Source organism: Cuculus canorus, chromosome 1 (assembly GCF_017976375.1).
Source record: "Cuculus canorus isolate bCucCan1 chromosome 1, bCucCan1.pri, whole genome shotgun sequence".
In the NCBI taxonomy this organism is placed as follows: Eukaryota; Metazoa; Chordata; class Aves; order Cuculiformes; family Cuculidae; genus Cuculus; species Cuculus canorus.
This window is the reverse complement of record NC_071401.1, coordinates 85090329-85111713: the sequence shown is the minus strand read 5'-3', so window position 1 is coordinate 85111713 and position 21385 is coordinate 85090329. Positions and strand designations below refer to the sequence as shown.

Below are 21385 nucleotides of genomic sequence, written 5' to 3'. Positions count from 1 at the left end.
CTGCACAGGGGTTTTTACTAAATGAACTTTAAAGGTTTTTCCAACCTAAACTATTCTATGATTTTATGATTCTTTGAACACAGTATTAATTGTAGAGTACATGATTAGAAGAGTTTTTTTAGTAATAATTTGGTCTGTAAAAGTAAAGCTGAGACACAAGAACTGTGAAGTTTTCCTAAAAATGAAGAGCAGATAAGGTAGAAACTCAGAGTTGCTCCTACAGCCAAAGCTGTCAGTTGCTTCCCACATTGACCCCCTCATTTTAGCATTTTAGCTATTATAGCTATTTATTGTAAATGACAGATGGATAAACGACATATAAGTGACTAAATAATCTCAATCTGTTGACCTCTCAATTACTCTTTTATGCGAATCAGAAAGTCACAGAGTTCAATGTACAAACTCTTCCAGGTAATAGGTATCAATAGGAACCTAGTGGTATCATTCTTTTCACTTCTCAGAACAAACTTTTACATTTTGAAACATGAAAATCTATCAAATTATTTACTAAGATGTTATAATGGTTCCAACTCTTTCATGCACCCACAATGCATAAGAACTGTCCTACTAAACCATCTGAAAGTTCATGGGCAGGTTCTCTGCCGCAGATATAAAGGGTAGTCCAGTTTATGGCAGCTGATTATCTGGCAAAAAGAAAACCATGATCTGATTACCATATCATGAGAATAATCTGAAGTGCTTCAATGATCTCAAAACCGGTGCTCCTAGACCAGACTTTCTCTCTTTCCTCCAGATTCTGTGATTCCTGAGGGCTGGCCTTAGCAGTAAAGACTCAAGCAAAGAAGGCAGTCACCAGGGCAGCCACTTCATTCAGCAACGGGCCCACATTTTCCCTAGTCTTCCTTTCACCACCTATGTACTTGAAGAAGCCCTTCTTGTTGTCCTTGACATCCCTTGTCAGATTGAATTGAATTTCAAGCGGGCCTTAGCTTTCTTCATTGCATCCCTGCATAGAGGCCAGTCCCTTTTCCCTATTCTCTTCCTAGGCTAATGAAACTTCTCTTCTTCTCCAGCAGAGGAGAGCTGCACAGGGGAGATGCAGAGTACCTCTTTTTGTACAGATGGGGAATGAAATCCCTTCCACGTAACAGATACATAATCCAAGTCTCCCGGATGAAAGTTCAAGCCATATAAAGGAGCTATCTAGATGATGGGAAAAAGAAAAAAAAAAAAAGGAATTCCAGAAATGCATATCAAATTTGTGTCTTAGTGGACAGTTCCTGACTAAGTTTGAACAGTTCTCAATTAGCTTTTTGCTGCTTTATGATCTTACTATAATATGGTCAACCATTCCTGTGCCATGTATGACACTGTTCTCTAAACAGAGATCTGAATTTTGTTCTAGTGATTAGACTCTATAGGTACTATCACTAGCTTTCAGGAATATAGAATCTTTAATGGACGTAATCCTAATTATTCCTATACTGAAAAGCACCACAATGTGTCCTACCAGAACGGTAGCAGTCCAACAGTGGTTCAGTTAACAGTCACTGGGGGACACTGGCCCAGTGGGATGGGATGTCACCCACTGTGTTTCCTTTCAGCCACAGGACAGAAAGGATGGAAAAGCCAACAGCTGATTATCTCCCTTATGCCTGATATTTATCACTGCATTCATGTAGCCCTAAGATGAGATCTGGTCTGTCTGCTGAACAGAGGAGACTCCCTCATAGAATGCTAAAGGATTATGATATACTTCCTGAAGGTACCAATTCTTTCTCAAAAAAACCAAAAAACAAAAAACCCCACACTTCATTTTAGTATGACTCTGTTTCTGATTCCTGTTGCATTATTGATGGAAATACAATAAATATAAAAAACATCCTTGTTACTGGCATTCTTTACTTATTTAGGAGATCCAGATAATGTATAAGGCCTTCCCATCCACGTAAGCTTAAAAAAAAGATATCATTACAAGAAATTATTTTCAAGTATTAATGTTGTTTTAACATACTTACTGGTTTTGAAGTTAATTCCTGAGTTTACAGTATGTTGTTAGGAGAGTGCTTGGAATAGCACACATTTTGTCTTTGTCTTCCACACTGTAAATCTTAAGAGTGCAGAATACTCTGTGTTTCACACAGAACGTAAAACATATATCATAGCCATTAACCTTCCCCTTAGTTGCTGATAAAGTAAAATAGGCCCATTCTTTAGCGTAGCCGTAATGTATCCATTCAGATAAATATTCCTCTTGCTGCAATAAAGTGTAGTATTTTACAGCTGCACACCATCTTTGCAAACCATAAAGTGGCAATTAAAATTGAAAATGAACAGAATACTAAATGAAGATTGAAGGCAAATGTGGATGGAAGAGCTTTTCCTAAAACTCAACAAAACCTGAAGTTTGACATACATATCAACTAATGTTTGCTTATGTGATTTTGGAATCTACAGCAAAGATGTAATATTAAATTAATTCCTGGTAATCACTTTCTGAAGGCAGTCTATTTGATATAGTCAAAATTTATATGCCTCGTACATTTTTTTATTGCAAGTGAGCTACTTACATCAAGAGGCTCTAACTGAAAGACCAATAAAACTTAAAATTTAAGCAGCTGTTTTGTAAATATATAAAAAAAATACTTAACAGTATTAATAATTTAATAAAATCTATGATTTCATATTTGTTCATAATTTTAAGTCAATCAAAAGACTGAGATTCAGCTTTGTCTTGTTTATCAAGGAGCTTTATGTGAATCACTAACAGTTTATCTAGGTTTCCTACACCAACAAGATATATTTTAACATCTCCCAGACAAGAAGCATATTTAGGATCAGATCAACACTCACTGTATCAGCTCATCACACTCTTGTGTAAGGGTTAGTTGGTGGCCCAACACAGTGAGATCCATAAAGTTACAGATCACTCTTTCTTCACGTTTATGTCCATAAGGCACAATCATACATGAAGGATTCCAGATAAAGACTTGTGATGCTATACTACCTCAGGAGATATGTAGGATTTGCACTGTATAGTAATACTAGTACTCCTGAAAAAAAATCCATGAATCTCATTATATACTCTTACAGTCATTAAGTTTTCTACTGGGTGTGTCATGAAAACAGCCACATTACTTGCCTTCTTCGCACATATTTTCCTCATAACACTGAAGAATTTTTTGATATATTTATTTTAACCAGAAGTTAAAAGTGATTCTGGATAAGAAAATAACTTCAGAAACAAAGTAGCATATGGAGACATGCCAGCTTACCAGTTTGTGAAACTACTGGGAAACAAATGCATAAAGAGTGTTTACAGATACTTTTCTATACTGATATTGCTATCAATGTAATTTTAATCTCATGTGTCAAAACCCACTTCAATCAGCCAGAAAATTTTCAAAGCACTTATTTATCACAAATTGTGTGATCAACAAAGTAAAAAGACAAATTCCTTTTTTTTATGGCTCTCTAGACGCTTATTATATAGGGCCACAGACCTAATGCCATACAGAAATCTATAGCAACACATTTTCCATAAATACATGAGCCAAGATAAATTTATACAGCTTTATCATTTTTCTTTAAGTGTATGGACATGCTAGCATTAAACAGAAGGCACAAGAAAAAGTGGATGAATGTAGTCAGTTTGACATGTTCTTGGTTTCAAAGGCTATACAATAACTTAACTTTCTGCACTTGTCCATGTGTTTCAGCAAAGTTGTAAAGTTTAAAGCCATACAGAACTCACTGTGAAACAATTCTCTTCCCTTTTGCTCTCTGGAAAATGTAATTCCCAAAATAAGAGAAAAAAAAAACCATACAGCATATACAGTAGAATTTTAGGAAGAGATATATATTTTTCTGAAGTCCATAAAAATACTCTCAAGCACTGGTATGGGCATTATTAAACCGTAGATGTTGAAAGACTCAAACTGTTTCAAGTATTTACATACTGCTTCACCCATGATCTTTACTTGAAGTTTTTTTTCTATTACTGTGCTATGCATTCTCTTCTGTTTTAACCATACAAAAATGCAGGATTTTTTATCTGAAAAGAAACCAACTATCAAACCAACCACAAGCAAGCAACTTATTTTTTATTTAATAATAATAATAATAACAACAACAACCACCACCACCTTATAAACAATAGGCATTCATGGCCCTGACTGGCAGAACTTTTCACTACACATCCCTCTTTCTTACTTTCCTATATCATATGTGAGTGTTGTGGGAACAATTTCCATTTTTTTTGTCTCATTCAGACTTTAGTTCATTATTGTTCTTGTCATTTCAGAAAGAAGAAAAAATACAAAATATAAATTGCTGCTCCAACAGTGAATGTTAGTGGAACAACTTCCAGCTTCTATCAACTGTAATTTTTCTTTAAACTTTAAACTATCATTAACTATTATTAAACTACTATACTAACAGTCACCATCATTTCCCAGCACTGTAATGGAGATTGGAAAGTTTAGCTATTAGCTATTTTGAATTATACTGGAAATTAAAGGTGCCAGTAATCATAAAACTGTCATTCAAAATCTTCATCTTTTGGCTGGGTTATAGTGGTGATTTATACTAATGCCAGCTGTGAGTGACGATTTGCTTGCAGCCAGTCAGCTCTGAGAACTTGCTGATGGTGGCTGCCCTATTGTTTTAAGGTGATATACACCTACAGCATTGACCAAAAGGTAAAAATCTGACTTCTTCACTTGTGCTTGCACACCAGATTACAGATTTGACATAGTACCAGATAATTTAATTTCTTTTCCATTTCTTCTTTAGTTCCCTAAAGTAAGTTTCCTTTAGTTTCCTAGTTTAGCTTTTCTAAAAAGGTCTCTTCAGACAAAGTAAAGTTAAAATGATACCTAAGAAGAAAACGAAACGTAGCCATAAGGCTTATGCTGTTTTTCCTTCATAATTTGCAAGGGCCTATATCTCTTAATCCCAGACAAAAATGTACCACAAAAGCTAGAGAGCATTACTAGTTATGATTTTTTTTCTAATTTTTCACAAAAGCAGCCAGAGAGAATAAAAAAGCCTCACAAATTGATAAAATGTTTTGGGATTTGTTGTTTTATGTCATTACTATGGAAAACCTGGACATCTGATTGGTAGAAACAAACCATTTAAAACATGACAGCTACAGCAGTCATAGAAGGAAAAAAAAAAAAACCCAAAGAAATTATGAGCACTTAAAACAAAGTAAGTCATTTCTGTGGTTAGAAATGCAATTTATCTAACATTCAAGCAAAGAAAATGTATATATGGTGTAGTCATTTATTAGTTTTACTATGAATTGATTTTACTTCTTCAGAAGGTTTTATTCTTATGCACATTCCGGCATAAGCAGGCCTTAGTCGCAACAGATCCTTCAGATGTGAATTGTTAATCACTTATTCAGTACCTATCACATTGCAGTTAGAAAGAATCAAGCTGAAAGGCTTACGGCAAAAGAGACGCATCAGTACAATGCAGTAGTTAGACTCCACAGCTTTCAACAACTTAGCAGAGGCACTACTAACAATGTGCAATTTCTTATATTAGGTTTTGACCATTGTAGTATTTTGTGCCCTTAGTTCTTCACTTTTACACAACAATTCTACAAGAATATGTGGCTGTAAGTAAAGATCTAAATACTCATCTCTGCTTGAATCACAGTTAAAACTTGATGTTAGTATCACACAAGTAAGCACGAGTCTATAACAATAGTATGTATCATTAAGATTTGAAATACAAGAATAAAGACAGACTGCAAGTCTCTAAAAAAAGAACTTTTTGCATGTTTGTAAAAAGGAGTAGTACTCTTTATTTTTTTTTTTTTTTTTTTTTTCCAGTACAGATACAGAAAGAGAAGGGTTGGGAAAGAAGAAGAAGGGAGGGGGGGAAGAAAAAAAATTAAACACATGTTCTGGTTTCTATTTTCTGTCTGGGATTTCCAAGAAGCCTCCCGTCCAGATGCCAGCAGAGGAGAGACTTGAATACCAGATACATTTAGTTTGGCACAATGAAGCAATCCTCTGTTGTTTAAAATTAAACGCAAATATACAGTAACCATGGTTGATTTCAGAAAGATTCAGTACAGAAAGATCTTGAAGAAACTCCATCAGTGACACTGCTCTTTATATGGTGCTACATTCTGGTGTAAAGGAAGTCTAATTAAATGCAACAGTCTCTCAGTTTACTTGTTACACATATGTATGTGTAAAACTGACTGTTTTACTACACCTGTATTAAATGCTAGATCTAACTCTATTTCTCAATTCCACTAATGTCTCCTTGTTGACTTTTAAAAGAAGAGTCCTGATGCCATAAGTAATAAAAATACTATTTCAAGATTGATTTGATCACGTCAGAATGCTAAAATCATCTCTCCACTGAACTATTTGAACAATCTTTTTCAACTTCTTTGAACTGCACTATTTTAAAATTTCATCCTAATGTATTTAATATGATTTATAGAAAGTGATTTCATCTGAGCAAGCAGAACTTCCAACCTAATATTATGCCAGTAATCGGTGAAAAGGAAATTACAGGTTATTTTACACTTATGTTAATTCCATAACAAACTTTTCTGAATAAATGTGCAAAAATAGTCACATTAATCTGTGAAAACATTCTAATATACTATTGGCCAATATTTAATATTTAACATGACTGTCACAATTCATTTCATGTCTCTCTCAAGGCATAAAGAGAACTGAGGTAAGATTTATTTTTAAAAACCTTACTCTTTTTGAGTCTTTGCTCTTATGAAGAAAAATCTCGCAACACAGTGATCCTTTTGATGATCGTGAATAATTGTAAATGCTATCAGGAGGCGATTTAGGAAAAGGAGTTAGAAAGAACTTCATTCCTAAATATTTATGGGTCTTTGTATTCTTTGTCATGACTCATGGAAAAAAATACTGAAAGATGCAGGACATTTTTTAATCTGAATTAAATGTTTAGTCACAGTTTGTAGGCAGCACTCATAATCTTATAGCACTTGGATGCTTACTCATTTTTCTCATTTAACAGATTCCTTTCCTACACTTCTAGGCAAAATAACAACAAGAAGACAAAAAAAAAAAAACACAAAAAAAGCCAACATAAACTCTGCAATCCCTTTTTAGTCCTTTTACAATCCCCTGGAATACCCTAAATGTCCATTGTAAGTTGGTTTTGGAAATATTCCTAAGACTGTGCAACAGTAAGACTGAAGGGGGAAAGGAGTAACAGCTAGTGACTGACAGCTGAACAGTTACCTAGCAAAAGATCTATGCTCTGCAAGTCTGTTTAAGAATATCAAAGGCTGTCATTTAACAAAGTCCAGATTAGATTTGCAGAAAATAGAAACGAAAAAAAAATGGCAGATAGGTTATCCACTCCCATGAAAATGCAAAGAAGTTTCATGCTTACTTGTTCTGCTGTGTCAAGGTATATGGAGTTCATGTAAATAAGGACCCCACTTTATCCTCTGTTTATTAGGAGCATGTTATTTTACTGAACAGCTTTTCTAATCTCATTCAGTCAAAGAATTTATATGAGAATCTCTAATCTGCCCATGAAAAACTATTTTCATACTGTTCTTACTCTTAGGTATAGTTTTTTATTATTATGCATTCATGTGGATTTTTATTTATCTTGCAAAACACTTATGATTCTTATTGTACAAGTCACTATACAGTTAGTGAATTTTAGTAAATACTAAACATTTAAGTGATCAATATATCAAAAGCTAGGAATACGTGTCTCTGCTTTGTGATATTTCAATCACTCCATTTCTAAATCAGCTTTTTTCCTTTCTAAATATCCCCACAGTTTCTTACCTATGACAAAAATCTGATTTAGAAATACTGATCAAAAGTGACGACTATTTGCTTCAGCTTTTAGTGTTTTCTACTTTTTTGCTGTCTCTAGTTGCTGAAAAATGGCTTTGTTTGCCAAAGTTTGCTCTTTCAATGGTACAATAAAAATCTCTTAGTATAGGTGTCAATTTATTTTGTCACAGAAGACAAAGAAAGGCCTAACTGTTCCAGAAGTTCACTTTTAGAAGGCAAAAAATAATAAATCTTCAGCCAAGATTGACTGTCAATGCAGTGTTCGCCAAGAAAGCAAACAAAATATTAAAATATCAGTAGTGCATACCATGTTACAAAGCTAGTAAGACAAGGATAATGGCATTGTCATGAAGTACAAGACACAAGAATATGCTGTATATGGTTCCTGATGGAGACCCTTAGCCATTCAAAGTGATCATAAAGAATTATTCTTCAAAAATAAATTATAATTCTGAAGAAATATGGTCTAAATAACATTTTTCATGAGGCGTAATGAATAAACATTCCAAAGATACTTAAGATATGAGGGGAACAGCTGGGATTTTGTAACAAAACCCCCCAAGTATTTATAAAGATAAAATCTTGTTTATAAATCAAAATTTAAGTAATTTCAGGGAAGACTCCATTACATGTCTAATGCTGAAGAACTTTAATTTATACAATGCTAGGAGAAACTTAGAGCTGGGGCTATATAGTCCAGTACAGTAGATAAAGAGGATACCTGAAGGAGTGACTGATCAAGCCAATGTATTACCCACTAAAGGTCCAACGGCATTGCCACTGAAAGCAAAAGTCCCATTTTTCAATTTTTAATCCATGAGTAATAAAACCATGTGCAGTTCTCTCAGCATTGTGAATAAAGTATATCGAGTATTGTTCTTAAGTGTTAGAAGTATTTAATTTCAATTCATTAGAGCTATAAAATGGTATGTTGGCAAGAATAACGTTTGCAGAGATTGAAAATGAAAAATCCACAAATTTGAATTTTATCGCCACAGAAAGCAGAAAATACTTAAATGACTAACTTCCTACCTGATTTATGAATAATGGAAACATTAGCATTATATTTATTGTTATGGTGTGCCTTTACCACTTTTATTGTTGTGCTGCAGTATAGCCCTTTGAAGGCCTGCCAAACCACTGCGGCTTGCTCAAATGCAGGGCTGAATTTTAATTAAGCTTAGCAAAATACTCACTGAATTTGCTGAGCCTGATTAGGGCAGTCAGCCTGACAGACATGCACAGAGCATCTTGATTACTTGTTTTAATAACCGACAGAGGCAATTAATAGATTTTTGTTACATAGTCAAACGTGAAAAATACAGGCTGTCATCACCTCCTTTTGCTGAGAATCCTATTTTCTTCTAAAAAATTAACATGGCTACAAAAGTTTTCTTGGAATTATGAAGTACTGAAGAGTAATTCAGTATTCACATTTGCGAAGAGTAACTCTAAAAGATATGCATTTTGTGTCGCTAAGGTATTCCCCATAACATCCCAGTCCAGTGAAGAGGAGTTTCCATGGTCTGCAGAGTAATGTTAAGTATGCATGAAAGTGGATGAATTTATATAGATGGCTTTTTACTTGCTCATCAAAGTCATACTAGGACCTTTCTCCAGGTTATGCAGTTATGCCCTATATATTTATCTATACCTTCAATCTCTCTAGCCAATTCCAAACCCAAATGCTCTTCTTTATCTCTTTTCTGCACGACAGTGACAATTTCATTTTTAGAAGTTTAAGACTCAGGGCGGGTTTTACATTGTAGCAATGTCCTTAGGAGGCTGCTTACGAATGTTGTGTTTGCCTTTTTCTTCTACCTATTCCCATGGTACGTTTAGGGAGAAAAAACTTGTGTTTTATTACAAATGTATAACAGCTGTCCAGCCAACCAACTAGCTATCCCTAAAACCTTGCAAGAAAAGAATAATAATAGCTAAAAATCACTTAAAAAAAAAAAAGACAAAGAGTATGCTCCTACAGGCCACGGCTGTGGGCATCACATACATCCTGATCCTCGTGGGCGTTGTGCAGTATGCACTCCAAGTGGGTTATAGCTCTTTTAGAGATGCTGAAGATCCCCAATGGCACTGTGAAGACTGGATGATGTCTTGGCTGGAGGAGATGGAATGGAGGAGCCAGGAGCCAGACGAACATGAAGGCATGCTCCTCACTGCCTCCCACATCTTGTGGTTTTGGTGTTTGCCAAAGTCCTGATCATTCTTCTGCTCTATGGGTTCCACGGGCACCACAGGCAGAGAAACAGAAGCTGACAGCAACACCCAGTAGAGCAGCTCTAAGAGTGAGGAGAAAGTCATGGAGGAGGACATGGAGGAGGGTGTCTCAGGAGGATGAGAAACCAGACCTTCAGGACACTCTTGGGTGATGATGTACCTCTAGACAAGGTGGGGACGTCTGCTGCATTTGCCAAGCCCCACCTAAGAACGACTTTCTGCTTGGCTTCATCAAGCCATGTGTAAGGGCAACGCTTCTAAAGATGTGATGCACACAAGGACAGCGTCAGTGATGGCCCGCTCATGCCACTGAGACCAGCCATCCACAATTCTTCGTCCACAACTGAGCAGCGTGGGAAAGATGCCTGCGAGGCACTGCTGCATTTGTTTGAAGCCGGCGTGGATGTACAACATGGAGTAGCTTTGATTCCTCCTGCACCTTGAGGATGAGCTGAAGAGTAGTCTGGGGTCCTTCCTGTATGACCTTGGCAGCCGCCTCTGCCTCTACATGTGAGCGCTGCTTGCTGCAGCTCTTGATGACCCCGGCCTGGGACTTATGTGCTGCGTTGTTCCACTGCCAAGAGACAGGGCTGCCTGCCTCGCAAGCTCAGGCTGAGGAATACCTCCAAAGGTACCCAGAAATACATAAGACACAGAGGATAGTCTTGGTAGACATTCATAATGTACATAGCTGTTTCTCGGCGTAGTTTAGACTTTTCAATAAAAATAGCTCTGCATTTCCCAAGGTCTGCAGTCCAGCTGGCTTTCCAGGCATTCAGCAGGAAGGCATGGAAGGTGCAGCTGCAAGGAGCCTTGCAGAAGAGGCCTCTGTTACTACCACGAAAGCGACCACAAAGATGCCAATAAATTATCTTGTTTGACCAAACACTTTGGAGCCCAACTATGTTTCTTTCTTTGCCTTGAACTTTTTTTCTGAAGACTGCCCTTTTGGGCACTTTGTGGGGCCAGCCTGTCTGTGGTGCCGGGCTACGTGAAGGAGCAGTGCAGGAGTGGGTAGCGCTCTCCCGCCTTGGCTGAGCTCCAGCCCCAGAAGTGGCTGTCACGGCGGGACGTGCTGCACTGCCCGGACTGACACCCCCCGCCTTCTTCCTCCCCCCCCTCCCCCAACCTCCCGCCTTTTTCCTCTGCCCGCCAGACTGCCTGAGCCGAACCCTCCCGAAAGACACGTGGCAAAGACCCCCCCAACACGTGCTGATGGGGGCAGGGGGAGGAGGGGGCCGGACGGCCCTTATAAAAAGAACTCGCAAATAGGTAGACGGCGCTCGCGCTCCACTGCTTTCTCGGCCGTAATTTCAGTCTGACCAGCCTTGGCCACGCGGCCTGGAAAATACCGCTGCTGCCTCGACCACCTGTTCCCGAGAACTGCTGCTGCCGCCGTCTATGTGGTGAGTTCTTTCCTTTCCTATTCTCTCTTCTTCACTGCCTCCCTCCTGTTCTCTTACAGTGTGCGTGCCGGACTGCATCCGAGTGACCTGGGTTGTTTTCAGGAATCACATCGTGATCCAAACAGGTCGGGATTCGTTTCTATAACTTTGGGAATTCGTTCCCCCATGTCCCGTCTGTGCACCCCAGTATTTTGATCCGTTCATGTTTGTCGGAGCCAGAATAAATACCCCTTTTGATTTTCACCCTGGGAGTGTCCTTGTTGGCCTTCAGATGGCTGCATGGATAAACGAACCCCAGCCCCCAGAAAGACCTAGACGTGAGCGTGTGGCTCGTGGGTCCCGGGTGGGACACACTACGCAACCAACAGCCTCCTCTGGAAGCGTAATGTGTCAGAGTGGGACAAGGAATCTCCTTGTCGCACTCAAATGAACTCCCAGTTAGAAAAGGATTCATCCAGTTATTTTAGTTTGTGATCTCTGCTGAAGGACTTGTACCGTGTGTTTTAAGTGATTTTCTGAATAAGAGAGCAACAAACATGAGCTTAACTTGTGTTGTTCACTGGCTGATTGGTTTTGTTCTGTCACACGTTTTAAAACTAAGACATCTGTCTACCTCTGATTTGATACTGTGATCATTATATCTGAATGCTTGCTACTTTCCACATTGGAGGAGATCATGGCTTAACTTTGCACCCTTACACATTCTCTCTGGTTTTCATTTGCTACTTAAGCGTTAAGTGAACTCAATTAATATATTATTTGTTATTAAGTAATATTCATAAAAATACTAAAGGAAAAAAAATAGACTTTTCTTTCTTGGTTGCTTTCTCAGCCTTCTGAATCTCCACACTGCATATTTTGTTCTCAAGACCACAAGTGTTACTAGAAATGCAAAAAGGTTTAATCTTTGGAAACATGGCAGAAACAGACCTCATTAGGTATCCAGGTCTCTGGGGAGAGGGAATTGGACTGATTTTGTGTAGAAAAAATAAGATCACAGATGGGAAAAACAGAGAATTAAGTAAAGCAATACGTCTGCTGGGAGGGAGGCTGGGCTGGGCAAGGTCCGAGGACTAACTGCTGGCCCCCAGGGCATTTCTAAGGCTGGGGTGAGGGCACTCTTCGGCACTTTGCTGAAGTCTTGATCATTCTTCTGTTCTACGTGTTCTACAGGCCACGCAGGCAAAGACACAGAGACTGACAGCAGCACCCAGCAGAGCAGTTCTAGCAGTGAGGAGAAAGTGATGGAGGAGGACATGGAGGAGGGTGTCTCAGGAGGATGAGAAACCAGACCTTCAGGACACTCTTGGGTGATGATGTACCTCTAGACAAGGTGGGGACCTCTGCTGCGTTTGCCAAGCCCCACCTAAAAACGATTTTCTGCTTGGCTTTATCAAACCATGTGTAAGGGCAACACTTCTAAAGATGTGACGCACACAAGGACAGCGTCAGTGATGGCCCGCTCATGCCACTGAGACCAGCCATCCACACTTCTTCGTCCACAACTGAGCAGCGTGGGAAAGATGCCTGCGAGGCACTGCTGCGCTTGTTTGAAGCTGGCGTGGATCTACAACGTGGAGTAGCTTTGATTCCTCCTACATTTGGAGTTCCAGACACCAGTACTGCTGCAGCAGTACACCTCAGGACAGCGGTGAGTGGGGCAGGTAGGAGGGAGGCTGGGCCTGGTAAGGGCCAAGGACTAACTGCTGGCCCCCAGGGCATTTCTGAGGCTGGGGTGAGGGCACAGCCACTGTAAGGAGCACCTTGGGAAAAGTGAGAATAGCATTTAGGGCTGGTGCAGAGGAGTCTGGGGGGCAGCAAGGATATCTACCCCTCCTCAAACCACTCATAAACTTTCCACTTGCTGCCTCTGAGCTCTCTCACCACCTCTCCCACCTGTCCCCAGGCCAATTGGTCTCCTCTCCCCACTGCCCCAGACGTCATCTCCCTCTGACTTCACTCTGCTGAACCTCTTCTCTCTCTGCTCCTACAGGCCACGGCTGTGGGCATCACATACATCCTGATCCTCGTGGGCGTTGTGCAGTATGCACACCAAGTGGGTTATAGCTCTTTTAGAGATGCTGAAGATCCCCAATGGCACTATGAAGATTGGATGATGTCTTGGCTGGAGGAGATGGAACGGAGGAGCCAGGAGCCAGACAAACATGAAGGCATGCTCCTCACTGCCTCCCACATCTTGTGGTTTTGGTGTTTGCCAAAGTCCTGATCATTCTTCTGCTCTATGGGTTCCACGGGCACCACAGGCAGAGAAACAGAAGCTGACAACAGTTTCAACCACCACGAGAGCAACCACAAAGATGCTAATAAATTACCTTGTTTGACCAAAGACTCTGGAGCCCAACTATGTTTCTTTATTTGCCTTGAACGTTTTTTCTGAAGACTGTCCTTTTGGGTGCTTTGTGGGGCCAGCCTGTCTGTGGTGCCGGGCTACATGAAGGGCTAGTGCAGGAGTGGGTAGCGCAGGAGTGGACAGTACCCTCCCGGCTTGGCTGAGCTCCAGCCCCAGAGGTGGCTGCCACAGCAGGAGGTGCTGCAGTAGCCAGCGATGCCCGGACTGACACCCCCCGCCGGACTGCCTGAGCCAGACCCTTCTGAAAAGACACGTGGCAAAGACCCCCCAACACGTGCTGATGGGGGCGGGGGGCTGGACGGCCCTTATGAAAAGAATTCGCATGGAGGCAGGCAGCACTCGCGCTACACTGCTCTCTCGCTGTCTCTCTCACGACCATCACTTCAATCAGACCGGCCGGGACCACGCGGCCTGAAAAAAGCCGCTGCTGCTGTCTATGTGTTGAGTTCTTTCCTTTCCTTTTTCTCTCTTCTTCCCTGCCTCCCTCCTGTTCCCTTACAGTGTGCGTGCCGGACTGCATCTGAGTGACCTGGATTGTTTTCAGGAATCACATTGTGATCCAAACAGGTCGGGATTCATTTCTATAACTTTGGGAATTGGTTCCCCATGTCCAAGGACTTGTACAGTGTGCTTAAGTGTTTTTCTGAATAAGAGAGCAACAAACTTGTGCTTTGCTTGTGTTGTTCACTGGCTGATTGGTTTTGTTGTGTCACACGTTTTAAAACTAAGACATCTGTCTACCTCTGATCTGATACTGTGATCACCGTCATTATATCTGAATGCTTGCAAGCGTTCCAGATTGAAGGGGATCATGGCTTAATATTGCACCCTTACACATTCTCTCTGGTTTTCATCTGCTACTTAGGCATTAAAATAAGTGAACTGATTAGTGTATAATTTGTTTTTAAATAATAATCATTCATAAAAATACTAAAGGGAAAAAAAATTAGACTTTTCTTTCTTGTTTGCTTTCTCAGCCTTCCGAATCTCCACACTGCATATTTCGTTCTCAGGTTCACAAGTGTTACTAAAATGCAAAAAGATTTAATCATTGGAGACATGGCAGAAACAGGCCTTATTAGGTATCCAGGTCTCTGGGGAGAGGGAATTTGACTGATTTTGTGTAGAAAAAATAAGATAACAGATGGGAAAAACAGAATTAAGTAAAGCAATACATCTACTGGGAGGGAGGCTGGGCTGGGTAAGGTCCGAGGACTAACTGCTGGCCCCCAGGGCATTTCTAAGGCTGGGGGGAGGGCACAGCCACTGGGAGGAACACGTTGGGCAGGGCAAGAGCAGTTTTTAGGGCTGGTGCAGAGGAGCCTGGAAGGCTGCAAGAATATGTTCCCCTCCTCAAACCACTCATAAACCTTCCACTTGCTGCCTCTGAGCTCCCTCACCACCTCTCCCCAGGCCCATTGGTCTCCTCTCCCCACTGCTCCAGCTGTCATCTTCCTCCCTGCTAGCCCTGCTGAACGTTTTCTCTCTCTGCTTCTACAGGCTATGGCTGTGGATATCACCCACATCCTGATCCTCTTGGGCGTCGTGCAGCGTGCACTGGGAGCAGGCTATAGCTCTTTCAGAGATGTTGAAGACCCCCAATGGCACTATAGAGATTGGACTATGTCTTGGCTGGAGGAGGTGGAACTGACGAGCCAGGAGCCAGACGAACATGAAGGCATGCTCCTTACTGTCTCCCGTATTATTTGGGTCTTTGTGCTTTCTGAAATCCTAGTCATGCCTGTGCTCTATGCATTCTACAGGCCACACACGCAGAGACACAGAGACTAACAGCAGCAGCCTGTAGGGGAGCTGGAACAGTGAGGAGGAGGCTATGGAGGAGTGTGTCTCAGGAGGATGATTAATCAGACATTTATGATACTTTGGGTCATGATGTACCTCTGCATAAGCTGCATTTGCCAAGATCCACACAAGCACAACTTCCTGCTTGGCTGCATCAAGCCATGTGGAAAAGCAATGCCTCTAAAGATGTGAAGGCACACAAGGACCGTGACAGTGATGGCTGACTGAGTAGCATGGGAAAGATGCCTGCGAGGCACTGCTGTGTCTGTTTGAAGCGGGTGTGGATTTTCAACATGCAGTAGCTTTGATACGTAGGACATAGAGGATAGTCCTGGTAGACGTTATAAGGTAGACAGATGTTTTTTGCCTAGCTTAGATTGTTCAGTAAAAGTAGTTCTGCATGATGCAAGGCCTGCAGTCCAGCTCACTTTCCAGGCATTGAGCAGGAAGGCACGGAAGTTGCGGCTGCAAGGAGCCTTGCACAAGAGGCCTCTGTTAACACCACGAGAGGGACCACAAAGATGCCAATAAATTACTTTGTTTGAATAAAACACTGTCTATGTATGCCTCAGGAAGACTTTCTCAAGGAATGCGGGGCCTGAGATGCTTTCAGGTTCTGCTGTCAATCAGTCAAGCGAGTGTTTTGTGGAGTATATTATTAGTTTAATATTTCTTATTAAATAATATTCATTCAATAAAAGTACTAAAGCAAAAAAAAAAAACTAGACTCCTCTTTCTTGGTTGCTTTCTCAGCCTTAGGAATCTCCAGATTGCATATTTTGATCACAGATGTGAAAAACAGAATTAAGTAAAATAATACAGTGTTGGGATATTTTACTCTGTGATGACAATCTTGCACAAAAAAAGTCCTTTAAGGTAGGTAAAAATATTTTTAATAGTGAATTTGTAAGCTTTTATTTAATTACAAGATACAAGGATGAAAATACTGAATTTTAACTCAGCTTAGAAAGGTGCTTTGAGAAGGCATTTCTTTATAAGGCAAATCTTTCCCATACCTATAACATAGGAGGCGGTTATTACTATCTTTATACTTTAACTACATTATAAATATATTTGCTGCATATATTTTTCAAGTTTTTACAGAAACGTGATTAATGCACAACCATTTTTAACATATGAGGACATACTAGAGGAGTGACTGGAGAAGGGAAAATTTAAGGAAAACAAAAGTTCAGAAGCTATGAAATAAGACAAGAAAAGTGTGTTCAGTTGTGCTGAAAGCAAGGAGAATGGTGAGACTGAAGTAATGGTTCTATTACATGGAAAGAAAGGTCAGTTGAGTAGTGTGCGAGGAACAAAAGATAGGAGGGGGACTGGGTGGGGATGAAAGGAGGAGCTCCAGAAGTACATTAAAATTAATGTTCCATAAACTTGAGTGATTAAAGCAACAAAAGGAATGATGTCGTCACTGGGGAGATGTTGGGTCAGTTGTTCTTCCTTTCCAATCAAGGAAGCTAGGACATGTTTACCTTTCTAAAGAAGATTACCAAGACAAATTGGAATACTGAGAAAAGACAAGTAAAAGAGAGGCAAAAAAGGCACAGGGCAGAAGAACATGAACTTCCAAAAGAACCAGCAACATTGTCCACAGAAGAAGTGAAAGAGAGTAGGAGACCACTAAAGAAGACGGGAGGTCACCAATAATCTCATACTAAAAGTCACAAAAAGGTAAATAGACTGATTCAAACATTTTCAATTTTACTTCATCTTTGCTGTGTAGCTTTATTCCTTCAATGGTAGTTTGGGAGGAACAGTGAAGTGAGGAGAAACATGGATTTTTATGGGATGTAAGCCAGCTGCTGACCAGGCTGATAACAACAAAAAGACCAAAAGTAATTACAGATGGTGCTAGTGGAAATGGGAGTTAGAGAGTGCTCATGCAGGTCTCTCTGAAGTTAAAAGTGAAAACGACTGTTAAAAGGAACATAGTAGACCTTCCAGAATCAAGGCTGATTTTTTTTTTTTTTTTTTAAATGCATGTATAAGTCAAATTGCTGAATATTCACGGTATGTGCCAGTGATTTTAACTTCCTGCATGGTTTACAATGTAGGTTACCCTGGAGAAAATAACTCTCCCTATCTGTATTCTAAAGATATATGTAAAGATAGCTATCTTAATAGAATTAGAAATTATTAACAATGCAAACACTAACAACATAAAAAAAAGATAGGTTATTTTACTTGAATAGCACCCAGATGCAGTCTCATTTATTTATAATACAAAATGTGCAATTTCTGTGTCTGCATTTTCACATTCTAAAACCAGCAAGAAAAAGAATCTTTTGAGTAAATGGATGCAATGGAACCAAGATTTATATGTGAGGTATTAGCAGTCCCCTCTGTCATACATATATCTGTTTTGTTGTACCTTAGTTGTGCCTGTGTCAAGGAGAATTTTTTTTTCCCTCTGAACACAAACTACAAATAAAAATACATTTATTGGATATAAACCAACTATTATAGAAGAACACTTACACTATCACAAAACTTATTGAGGCCTGAATGTTCAACCCCCTCTGCATATACATGTTTTTTTGACATGGTAATACAGTATTGCTCTCCACAGAATACCTGCAGCATTCAATCATATAATGGACGGTGCTTGTGTAATGAAAAATTATTCAATGCTCTCTTTCCTTCTCATTGTTTGATCATTCCATTGTCTGAAAACAAATTGCAATGTTCCATCAGCTTTGCTTGAATCTTCATAGCTATCAATAAATTTTCTGAACTGTTATGAGACAAGAATGCTTTACTATCCCGTTCTACATAAGCGAAACAGAAGTACATAAAGAAAATTAGAAAGATCTTCTAATTCCATATGTCTAAATTTACAACAAGCACTTGATATTCTCAGTGCCATGTTTCCATTGGTTACTAATCAGACTTCAGGATATAAATTCCAAAACTTGAAGATAAGGCATCATTCATTAATATACAGAAAAAAGGGTTTCTAATAAACTACTTACACAGGTACTCTCTGGCAGAGATGGAAAAAATCTAGTTCTCCAGGACAGTATTTGGTATCTTTAACAATCTCTTTCTTTTTTTCTTGTACTACTTTTTCAGTAAGAGTCACTAATACAAATCCGTGGACCAGTAACTATCTCCACATTTTTTCCGTTGAAGGTAGGCTTTTTATATTAGGAATTGCTTACTGACATGCTCCTACTTTGACAGTCCACAGAGTCAAGTGCTTAAAATGCCTCCTCCAAACATCATTCATCGTGCTCCTGCATGCCAACTCAGCCCAAATTAGACCATACTGAAGACTCATATCTGTACAGATTTAATGTTTTAGAAGATTGATAATACATAGGCAAGTGTGGTAGAACTGAAGCTGTGAACTTGCTAATGACCTCCAATATTTCTACAATATTAAAACAGCATTAAATCTACCACTTTAGTACATTTAATACATTTAATTTCTATGATTATAATAATAGTAAGTTGGACAAAATACATCAAATTGATCATGGTTAAAAATATGAATTATTCATAGATTTCTAAAACGGAGTAACTAACAACATTAGCAATTTACTATCTACAAACTTCATAGTAAGACATTGGGCTTGAAAAACATGTCTGCCTTCTGACATTGGAAGAATGATGAAACATAGACTTAGAAGTGTCCTCAAACAAATATAAACTCTCTTATCGTATTCTCTCTGACCTTTCACTCTAGTCCTAACTCCTTGCCCCAGACTTGAGTGTTTTTCCTTACATGCATCACCCAAATACTACTTCTCTAGATACCACACTTTTTCCTAGTTTATCCCTTTTCTTATACAGCCATTCCTCCATTGTTGTTCCAGATTCCTTGATCCCATGTCCACTTTGCCGAGATGCCTCATTCCTCAACCTGCTTTCCCAAAGCTGGCTCCAACAGTTACATTCCTACTCACATCTCTTGTGTTCATCTGCTAATATCAGTCTTAGTCCCTTCAGTCCCTTTGTCTGCCTAGGTGTACCCATGAGAATGCCCTATTCTCCCTCCTGAATGCCTTCTTCCCTTCTTTTCCTCCACTTGCTCAATTTTTTCTCTCATGCTTCCAGAGGGGTTTCAAGGATGTCTCCCATGTCTCCCTGCTCCAATGCACCTCCTATGAAAAGGGCCAAGATTTCTCCCTGTGTTTTTCAGTCCCTTGAAGCATTGTCCATTTCCTCACACCATCCCAGGGTACCTCAGGGTACATTGTTCCCTGCGGGCTCTGCCCCGCGACCCACAGACTTTCTATCCCAGTCACACTTTACAGAGAAGCACCAGTGGTTGCAAGAGAGAGAGAAGGAGACAGAACTCTGGTGCAGCCTTTTGCTGATGTAGAAAAGGAGTTTGTGTAGCTCCACAGCAATGTACAGAGCTGGGGGGATTTGCTTCAGAAAACAGGCAGGGCAAGCAGCAGAAATACAGAATTGCTGAGTTCGCACTTGGGAAGGTACAGCATGAGAGCAAGAGGACTGCAATCAAGTTTGTTATTATTAGTGTCAGTATCTAATACACCAGATTTTCATCGCTGTTATGCACACTGAGAGTGAGGAATGAATGTATTGCCTGTATAATGCTGCCCTTTACTTAGGGTAGGAGGCTCTCACTTCCAGCACAGAAGAGTTTGTTTCCTCCTTTTACTTGGTTTTCGTTCAGGTCCCTGAATCTAGACCCAGCAGGACCTAAGGAAAACCTCCCTCTGCTCCAGTGGGCCACATTCCGAGCAATCCAGGGATCCCACTGCAACACCACCAGCCATACCCTGTCCGAAGCTCGTGCCTTTGTGAGTCAGACTGTGAAGTCCTGGGGAGGGCAAGAGTGCCACCCTGTACAAAATCCCTGGCAGGTTTCAAGTGTCTCCTCTGTAACATGTGCTAGACCTTTCCAACAAACAGCTGCCAGAACTATCACTTTTAATCAAGTAAGGCTGTACCTTTTTTTTACTGCTATTTCTCTCAAAATCTGCTCAAGAGTTTAGTTTGAGTCAAAGTGAGTTAAAACTGCCTTGAGGCAGATTAGCAGTTGAGCACTAATCCCTGTGCTGCAAAGTCTGGAAAACAAGTGTGAAGCCAAGGAGCGAACTTTCTCTGTTCTATTACAGAGTCAATTTCATTTTCCTTAGGTATTTACTCTGTACATAACATCTATACACCTATAAAACTTGTGCAACCATTTCCACAGTAGTGGCTACATACTGGATCAATAACTTGTAACCTAAAGAGTCTCAAGAGTTTTGCTTCACATTAGCTTTACATAAAGATGAAATGTTAAGTTCGGTTCTTTGTTTTCACTTAAATCACTCGATTTTCAGGATTAGGGGGTACACAAGCCTGAAAATAAGTTTTTTTCCTTCTTTATAGGGATATTTGGATTACTCAACAGAATCAGATAAATATCATTATTTCCTTTTCTAATATAAAAAATGAAACATAAAGCACATTCTCAAGTCCAGTAGACTGGTGTTTGTCTTCACGACATTAATTTTCATTCTTCCAAGAGCACAGCATTCCCTTTTTTTCATCTACTAAATGTATGCTATTTTCCAAAGCATATTTTTTTCTTATTTATTGCACTGTTTTATACAGATAATTTTGGTATGTATTGTTCAGTCACAAACCCAAACCTAGCCTCCATAGCCACCCTGCTATAGGCATTTTTCTTTACCTACATGCTTATGAAAAAACTAACTTAGACACTTCCAGATACTTCCATAATTGTCAGTAAATTCTAACTTGTCTTAGAAAAAGAATCAGGTTTCTCTTCAGATCTA

At 39.8% G+C, this 21385-nt stretch overlaps 1 protein-coding gene and 1 long non-coding RNA gene across 4 annotated transcripts in view; one reads left to right on the top strand and one right to left on the bottom strand.

Annotated features, from left to right (window-relative positions):
• IL1RAPL1 (interleukin 1 receptor accessory protein like 1) overlaps nucleotides 1-21385 on the bottom strand; it is a 697071-nt gene that overhangs the window by 492053 nt on the left and 183633 nt on the right. The window lies entirely within an intron of this gene.
• On the top strand, nucleotides 11306-16238 carry LOC128850917 (uncharacterized). The gene is made up of 4 exons (XR_008448152.1): nucleotides 11306-11434; nucleotides 12608-13085; nucleotides 13428-14372; nucleotides 15306-16238. It is a non-coding gene; the product is annotated as an uncharacterized LOC128850917 (long non-coding RNA).